General features: G+C 40.0%; 1 protein-coding gene across 5 annotated transcripts in view; it reads left to right on the top strand.

Annotated features, from left to right (window-relative positions):
- The window catches only part of LOC131893340 (biotin--protein ligase-like), a 44480-nt gene that overhangs the window by 6931 nt on the left and 28015 nt on the right, over positions 1 to 9534 (top strand). For 2 of the 5 annotated variants that reach the window (XR_009374701.1, XR_009374695.1), the window contains one exon: positions 2421 to 2774. The exons of 2 other annotated variants lie outside the window; for them this stretch is intronic. The gene's annotated coding sequence lies outside the window, so the exon portion shown is untranslated. Of the gene's footprint in view, positions 1 to 2420; positions 2775 to 5082; positions 6417 to 9534 lie in introns of those variants that run through there. One more of the 5 variants, XR_009374694.1, reaches the window with a different exon arrangement.

A 9534-nucleotide genomic window follows, 5' to 3' on the forward strand; every position in this document is an offset into this window, starting at 1 on the left:
GTGAATCGTTTGTGACTAAACATAAAAAAAGTTTGAAAATGTCGTTTTCGGTGAAATGCCTAAAATCGAAAATTTGCAGAAGGCAGCAATTCGGCAATCCTTGACAAGATGGTTACCAGAGCCAGAATACATTGACAGGAGCCTCAGTTAGCAATTAGACGGGTACGCTAACTGGGGAAAATAGGTTAGTTTTAATGCAGTCAAAATATCTTTGTTCAAATCCAAAAACTGCTCTCCTTAGAAACTGTCAATTTAGATTTGACCCACTGTAACTGAATTCAATGGGACTAAACCAAGTTGTTACTAAGCATTCTTACAGAGTTCTGCAAGATGTGACTACTCTAAGCCGTTCAGCCCTTTTTATCTGGTAAGCGTGGTGCCGGGCCCGTAGCACTGCTTTTTTGGCCTATTTAAAAGCAGTTGTAGTTTTATTTAACTTCTACTCACAGTCCATGAAACAATCTCTAGTGTAAATATTTATATGCACCTGTTTTTGTTCAGAAACACCCCCAATATTAGCTTCTGAGTGTTTGCTTCAACCAGCAAGACTTGCAAACTTTGAGTCACTTTTTAGGACTCGTTTCCAACCTAGTCGATTCCATCTTGTTCAATCTCTGAGACCCATCGTACCGAGCATTCATTCTCTATTTGTATATAGATATTAGAACGATTCAAAACATCTTCTTGCGCTGTTTGTTGATGACCCATCAGATAATGGATTCTACACGTCAAGAGGAATCATCAAAATCCCTTTGACAGGCTCTTGTGGCATTTTGACGTTTTGATTTGAGCAAAGGCCTGCATCAAGTTAAGTAAGAAATCTAAGCAAAGTTTGGTCCAAGGGATCAGAAAACTGAACAATATGGTGCGAAGTTCCATAGTCAACCCTCTGTGAATGTGCACTGCATATACATATACATACAACGCTTCTTGTAGCCTCTAAAGAATAATGGTGATCTTGGATCTGTCAAAGTAAAAAGATCAAGGGGAGCAAATGGTGAACGATAACAAAGATGCGAGGGATGAATTTCTATGATCTGACAGGTTCAACGAACGCCTAGTTCTAGGAAGCCTAAACTGCAAAGAAGGTATTGTATGTGGATAGATATACAATCAGATTTCTTCCGTCTGACATTTTTCCATCAGTCATATTCCATCTGCCCCCGATCATCGGAGAGGGTTTCTTCACAAACCTTCACATCACATGTCTTTTTCTATGTTATCTTTTATCAACAGATTAGACCATTTCTTTGGGTCCAATACACATAGTCTTACGACACCACCATGCACCTGCTTTTGGTTGGTTTGACTTGCAGATAGAGTGGGTAGGATTGAACCCTTATGACCTTATAAAGAAAAGCAGTCGTTTTCATCGCCTAAGAAGAAAACAGAGTCATATCCTTTGGCAGATCAAAGTCATGGGTTCACCTCGGAGATACGTTGTCCTTAGTAAAGAATTTTTATTGAACAAATGGGTATGCACCGCCCATACATGGGTTTGCCAGTTGTTTCCCTGTTGTACTAAAAACCAGCGGAACCCAAAAATCGTGTTCATGTGCATTATTTGCTCCTTTTCCTGCTCACGATGTTGAGACAAATTTGTCAAGTGTGATTCTTGTCGAAAACTTGCTGACAACAAGGGGAGCCGAAGCCCCCTTGACAGCGCACTTCAAAGCCATATTGTTATTTTGGCCCGAAACCTCGGGTGCATTGGACTTTATTAAGCACTTGCTTGGTTTGCTTTTCTCACCGTGCCCGTGATGACGTCACGCCTTTGCTCTCCAATGATTTGCTTTCGTACAATTTGGAGATGTTCATTGTCAGGCAGCCTTAATCCTTCCTTTCTTCTACAAAAACATCAAAGCATGTCTTCTAAACTGAGGAGCTCTTAACCCTTCAATTTCTCTACACGGTAAGCAGTATGCAGCGTGCACAGGCTCACTCTGTCTGAATATACTTTTACACGGTGTTTGTTTGATCTGGATTGCTCACTTTTTTGTTCCAAACATAATTGAAACCAATTCTGGCGTTGGTAAGATCTTCTGCGTTTTGATTATGTTACGGGCTAAACACGAATTATAATCAAATGATGATGATATGTAACCTTATGTTTTCGAAATTGAGGAGATATGGCCAAAGTCGTGGATAATGCGTCATTTAAACACAGCATCACGTTAGTTTAGGAATGGCAGAACTATTTTCCTCTATAATTTCATTTCAAAATGAGCCTGAGGGTAAATTTAGAATTAATGTTATAACTTTTTGGTTGTTGCTTTGCCTTTAGGAATGTGTTAGACTGCATTTTATAGGCATTTGGAGGAACGAATTTTTTGATTCCAGATTCTTTATGATTCGATATGAAACAGCAAAGCTCAAAAGAACACCGCGTTTATGCATCTCGCCCACAATTTTTGTTTCAGCGAGCGGGAAGATACGTACGTGTAAATCCAAATTATCGCCTTACGTTCTACCTCCGTTCTGCATTTGAGAGAGGAAGCGTTTTATGTGTCATTGAAAAGTATAAATAAACAAGCCCAACTAAAACAAAAAATGACGCCAAGATCGAAAGGACGGGAGCGAATGATCGAATGATAGCTCGGGCCAGCATTCAACAAAGCCCGCTAAAATCTCACCCGAGATGCGGCCCGACTCCATTTCGACAAACAGTCTTTTAATTATTTTAAATGGCCACCCATTTGTACAGATATCGCTTGTCGAGACTGCTCTCATTCGATTGCAGTTGAATTATTGAAATGTAAACGAAAGAAAGTCTCTTTTTTTTCTTCTTCCTCCTCACCCTAAGAGGAACGAATGGGCGTCATAAATTTTTCCCACACTTGCGTCTATGTGTATATGTAGGTAGTAGTAGTACAGTATTTGTGCATGCCACATCGATCTCGCCTGGGCATATGTGCAAGTGTGTTGACTTTGAAAGTGGAAAGAATTTTGGCCAAGTCAAGGGGATATTAATCATTGCAGATATGACCATGAGATGCTAATTAAACATGTTGCAAGCCCTAGGTACTCGACTGCTTCTATACGTATGTATAGTATTTGATACGCACATTGTACGTAGGCCGACCTGAATGATGTAGGGTTCGATTCAACCTTGCCCCCTTGGAAAGAAAGGGTTAATTAAATTTGGCTCCTGCAGCTATTTGAGAATTCTAAGTGGGCTCACAGCAATGCAAACTTCAATTTATTGTGTACACTCACTCACAAACTAACTAACCATTCGTCGACTGGACCATTTTTATGTCAGAGGCACCATTGATGTTTTGTATGTTTTGTACTGTCCATACCTTGTTTTGCCATCAGAAAGACAACAACCAGTTCCAAAAGGGGAGCTCGACATAAAGTGAGTCATAAAGTAAGCCGAATTACCTGATACAATCGTTTCATGTCGATGTGGAGTACGATAGTGATATTGGAAGCATTGGAAGAAACCTGGACATGAATCCTAGGCATTTACTCCCTTTCTTTCGACCGATTTCTGGTTTCGATTCTGTTCGCGATCAAGCACTTTCGTTTTGACTACCTACAGTACTTATTCATAGATGATTAAATTTACACTTACCAATAATAAAATAATTTCCCACTAAACTTTGCGTTTATCCAGTAGCAGGATTGAAGTGTGACTTGGACAAATTTTTGACTAAAATTCCCGATATGTAGAAATAAAAGTCAAGTAAAATGAATAAATATCTCGTCTTGAACTTCTGGGATTCTAATCCCAGTAGCGGTTAAGGAAGTCCGCAAAAAACATCTAAAACTAAGAGCCATCATGGGCAAATTCGATTCATATTTTGCCTCTCAGTTCCGATAAAACCTATGAATCAACATAACCTCATTCCCTCTGACTCGTGACCAATACAACAACCAACTCAAAATCCATGAGATTTGCCTCTTTATCGAATTTATTCTCAGATCCACTCAAATTAATACCTTTCTAGCCTCTGTAGATCTGTGAGTTTGTTTGTGAATGAGTGAGTGCGTGAACAAGTGTATCAATGTGTCTTGAAGGGCCTTTCCTTGACTCCTTTGTTGGCAGTAGGAGCGAGTCTAATGATCCCCTTTGAAATGACTCCCCTTGCTGAGCGAGTAGGCTTGTTTGCGAACGTGATGAATGGTCGAGATGTTTTAGTTCTTATCTTTAAAGAACGCTCAAGCTCCTTGAACTTTGCCTCGCTCTTTCTCTTTCGGACGGACTTTTGGGGCACATTAAATGCGTAATCCCCCTCATCTCTATTACGTACTGTACATGTATGCGATAAAGTAAAGGCAAGACAGTAGAATGTTAGGGCCCAATTGGGTTGTTCAGGTAAAGTGGGACACGGGTGATGGTTTCCTGATTAGCATGAAATTAGGAATAATCAAATTTCATCTGGAAAGGGGTCGTGGAAGAATGTGTGGGATGTTATTAAAGTTTTATTGCCCATGAGGTTCGAGGTTGGACATCTTGAGTCTACATAGAGTTTACCAAAACATTGGAAACTGAATCAGGCAGAATTTGTTTTGTTCCATTTACTGCTTATATTGGTTTTAACGGCAAAACCCAGCCAAAGAGAACCATAATTAAATGGCAAATTATGTCTTGGCTCTAATATCAGCTCATCAAGGTTAATTTGGCAATCCAAAAAGAGTTTGGGATAACAAACCCCGACATACCTAAGCCATTTCTTCGCCATTTCCATCTCGGAGTAGTCTAGAAACGTTTCACGCAAAAATTCGCACACAGACGTGCTAAAAACTGTTCCGATCTTTTATGCTCTGAAACTGGAATGTCACGGCTAGAACTGGGTTGTGGCTCCCAATTTAGGACATTTGAACACACATGCACTCGATCACATCCCTTCGAGATAGTGATCTGAAAATATTTGAAACAGGCTGAAGCATGCTGCTGCCGCTGCTGCTGCTGCTGCCGCTGTTGTCGTTCGTTCGGATTTGGTATTGCGACAAGCAAAACACCAAGAACTCCTCATCTGGGTTCTAGGGTTTCTGGGTTCCCATATGTACAGTTGTACACATACCAAGTTACCCACCATCCAATCCTCCTCCACTTGACAATGATATATTTTCCAGGGATTCAATCCCTTCCAAATATGGCCAAGGAGGAAGGAGCACGCGGAGATGGCCTCTTGGAAGAACGACAAGAACAGGTAGAAGACGAAGAAGGCATCTGACACTAAACATGGATATACCGCAATAGCTGACGTTCGAATAAAGTCTTGGGGGTAATGGCACAATGGCCCTTCAACCATCTCCGTGTCCGACACACACGTGCGCCACTTCCATGAACCAGTCACTACCAGCATGTATGTACATACACTCACCTCATACATACTCCTCCTCCTCCTCCACATCCTCCGCCTCACTTGGACCTTAAACACCCAATGAAAGGAACCATACTCCACCTACGCACTTCTTGGGTGGTTGAGCGGGTACCAATTTCACTTTGGATCAGGATCGTACATCATAATATTAGCCGTAAGTGAGCGAAGATGCTAAGGACTTCTTGAAGACAGACTTTTGGAGGGGGTCACTTCCTTGGTTTACGTTTAACAAAGTGAAAACGATATTAACGCATATTTTTCATCACACTGAAATAGTTGTAGCTGTACAAAAAGGCATATCGATATTAACACCCCAGTTCTTATTGGTAATATTGACAATGAGTAGTGTACGTGTAGTATCAACTGTACCTATTATGTAAAAATAAGGCTGATTTTCTTTTGATCTTTTTATGACCTCGCCAAAACTGGCTGTGACGTCACGACCCAACGGTTATTTTAACGACGTTATTGAAGGTGCTATCGATCAAGCTTAGGTTCGTTCAACTAATGGTCCTGAATAGTTTGAGAATATGTCTTCGGTAATAACAATGACAACTCGGTGCTATCAGGATTAACTGGATCCAAACCTGATTGGCATTCCGAATCGAGTTGAAGATTGTAAACAATTTGGGAACGAACAGGTCCAAGTAGTCTGACTTCTTTTTGCACATGATGCGCGATAAAAGGAAGATCTGTCAATTAAAGGAGACAACCCTCAGAAAGAGTTCTGACGGCTCTTATCCTCAGCTTCATGGAGCCTTCTGCTTGAGCTCCAAGAAAATTATGAACTGACAACAAGATAATCTCATGCCGGGCACTTTCGTCATTCTTTCTAAGCGCCTAAGTGCATCTCAACTCAACTCAACTTCACTTGTTTTGGACTGATGACCCTTCATTCGGTCGAGGTCAATTTGGCCATGAAAAGGCGGTTATGGTTGAATTAGTCACTAAACCCATAACGCTTGTTTGAAAGGTGAAAAAGAAGGTGAAATTGATTTTCTTTTGTCTTGTTTTTGGTCCTGACGTTTTTAACAGAGCATTTGTTGGACAGGCGTCAAGGCCTCCTAAATGCTATACTAATGCAAAAATTGGGTAAATCTGAGTGGATTTGAGAAATAAATCTGGAGTCTTATCATTAGCACTTTATGTGTGTTTCATTTCATCTCCGCTTTCCTTCTGTCAAGTTATCTCACAAATGAAATTATAATTTTGACTAACAATGGAGCTGATAAGTTCTTGTAGCACTGTGATGCAGAAACATTTTCCTTTTGCTGAAAATAAATGAGCATTTGTGTTTATTGTTTTTAACTTTTCCATTTTATGTAGCCTCGGTGTAAGTAAGCTCTCATATTTTGTGTATTAATATCCTTGATGAGAGCTAGATATATACAATTTACATCAAATTGATACCTTGGGAATGAAAAAGAACTTGAGTACGAATTTTTTTCTGGAAAAGGTTCAAAAAAGTACTGTAAATGCATATGACTTATATTCATAAAAAAAGACATATATCATTTACAGGCATATTGGTTGGGAACTGACTGCCATTTTAGGCATTTTAGCCTTCCGTTTCAAACCAAGTCCAAAATCTGAATCCAATGAAAATATCGGAAATGGGTCATAAAGGCCCGATAAAACAGAAAGGCTTCTATTCGCATATCCAGAAATTCCTTGAATGGAAATCTGCTCGATCCCACAAATCCCGAGAGGAAATCCGAATTTGGTTTTTCGCTCGCCGACTCGTTGTTAGCTTGACATGTCAGAGTTTGATTCATGAGGAATCCAATATTGAATTTCTTCTCGTCCAACCGTATTTGATTTGATTGTGAACATGATGGATGGAATATTATTGAACAGTTACGTGGCAAAATTCACAGGGGAGACACGGTTCAAGCCATTCAACTGAGCCGGCAAGACCCGAGGCTTGAGATTGTCCCGGTTAAGTGATCACAAAGAACACATCATGACTGATCAGATGATCGGGAAAACAAAAAACCTATGCTCCTTTTCCTGATTCAGTTTGTAATTATCTTCCACCTTGGCTTACTGATCGGTTTTAGACAACATGAAAAGGAACGATGAATCTGTGGTTCATCTCGCTAGTCCTCAAGTCAAATTAACACCGATAGCACAAAGGCACACCCAAGAGCCAAATCCAATTTTCCCCCAGAATTGCCCAAGGACATCTTGAAAATACAAAGTCATGATGGAGTAGACATGAAAATCCACCGACTATATAATGAGCTCGCCCGCCACCTGAATGGATCTTGGAATGACAATCCACTTGGTCACGAGAAATTACGTAATTGTTCAAAATACTGGTACTTGTAGGTTTTAGAGAAAGTTTGAGACACTTTTCTTGCCTGATATTCGAATGACTTCAGGGTAAGTAATTTTGACAAAAAAAATTGAGTTATTTACTATGTAATGTAGTCTTTGTGTATAGATACTATGTACATCTGGGCCTAACGAAAGAAGAGTTATTATTGGCTCCAAGAAGGGAGGAGACGAATTGCACTGGGTGTGCAATTTTCTATCATGAGGAAGGCCACCAGTTTGATTTGCCTCCCCGCTCCTTTCCAAATAAGCTTCGAGACGGAAAACCATTCTTATACTGGGCAATATATTGCCTACTGGAATATTATATACATAGGGCTCTTCCCACGAGCACTTCAAATAGTCAAAAAGATGTTTATTCTTCATTGGTAGGTCACATAAATAAAACAAATACTGAATGAGGTGAAGACTTTAGAAAAATCAAGCTTGTAAGCAAAACACTGAATTATCAGCGTTGCTTCTAAAAAGACGTGTTTTCAAAAATGCAATTTACATTTTCTGGTTAAAACCCGGTTCAAAGCGGTTCAGAACCGAAAGGTTTTAAGGCAACATAAGAGGACGTCCTGAGAAGAGCTGTAACCCAATTCGCGGACTTCTAGAAATATGGATTGTGAACGGGATTCCTGACAAATCGGCCGGCTTCAACTCTGAGTCCGTATTCTTACTGAGTTTTAAAATCAAGAAATATGAAATGCATTGTAGCAGTGATTCATTCCAAAGCGATATAAAAAAGCTGAGTTTTTTATGCGGCCATTAAAACATAAAATTTGACTTCCTCTCCTGAGCTCCCTTAGTCAAATTAGGCCCCCATATTTGGCCACGTTAACTCATTTGGCCAGATCTTACATATAACATTTAATGCTAATTTTGAAGAGGATAAATGGGCCCCTACAACCACGAACCAGTGGGAAAAATGTGATGTATGCGTTCTCCTCATTTCAGATCTGTAGGACTCACTGTCCTTTTCAAACTTAGTAGTAATAGTCTGGATATGTGCACTTATAAAGGCTCCAAGTACATGTATAAGCTCTGGGACAATGCTAATGCAATAATGCACACAAGTATCAAAAGTTCCCTGTTGTTTGTTCCCAACCAACAAAGCCTCCCCATCATTGCTCCACAACTCGTAATTAGGTCACTTTCCGTATGAACTCACCTCCCTGCATTGAGCCAAGTAGTCCTTGTGTGTAATTTCTTCATCTGTGAATGATGCTCCAAGATGTTCAATTTCCTGCCTCAAGCATAACTCGAGGGCTGAGGCTGGTAAGATGAACTGAATATTTGATGCGTTCTATTATGTTGCCGAATGAATAGCTCTTGTGAGGATTAATAGGACACTCTGTAGGAACAAGCAAAGCGGATTCTCTGACTTGGGGAAATGCATCCAATCGACAAGTACGAAAACTTGGGAATGCGATGCTGTATGGAGGAAGCGTGGAGATTGATCCCTTAAACATCACTCATGTGCCAGCCAACATTGAGATGTCTTGTCGGTTTCACACATATTTCTACTGGGAAACGTATGGTTTGGCAGTTGGTTTCGAAAGTATTAGCTTCAACACATCAGAAAGATTGTTTCGCTTGGAAACTGGAAAATCTTGGAACCATGTACCATATTCGTTGATCGTTGATCGACAAATATGCATCCAAAATGATCAATCCATTATCACTTGCAATCATTCAAAATGCAACGAGTAGTAGTAGTAGTAGAGCAACATTCTTGGTGAAGTACGGTATAGCTTCAAGTTCCAAATATAACACTCATACCATTACTTATTCATTGTTTCAAGTAATTCATTACTTGGCTTTTTGCAAATTTCTTTTAAAGTTACAAAAATGATATCATGTGTTGAAGGCATGTCAT

The sequence above is a fragment of the Tigriopus californicus genome, chromosome 1 (genome assembly GCF_007210705.1).
Source record: "Tigriopus californicus strain San Diego chromosome 1, Tcal_SD_v2.1, whole genome shotgun sequence".
Taxonomy (NCBI): domain Eukaryota; kingdom Metazoa; phylum Arthropoda; class Copepoda; order Harpacticoida; family Harpacticidae; genus Tigriopus; species Tigriopus californicus.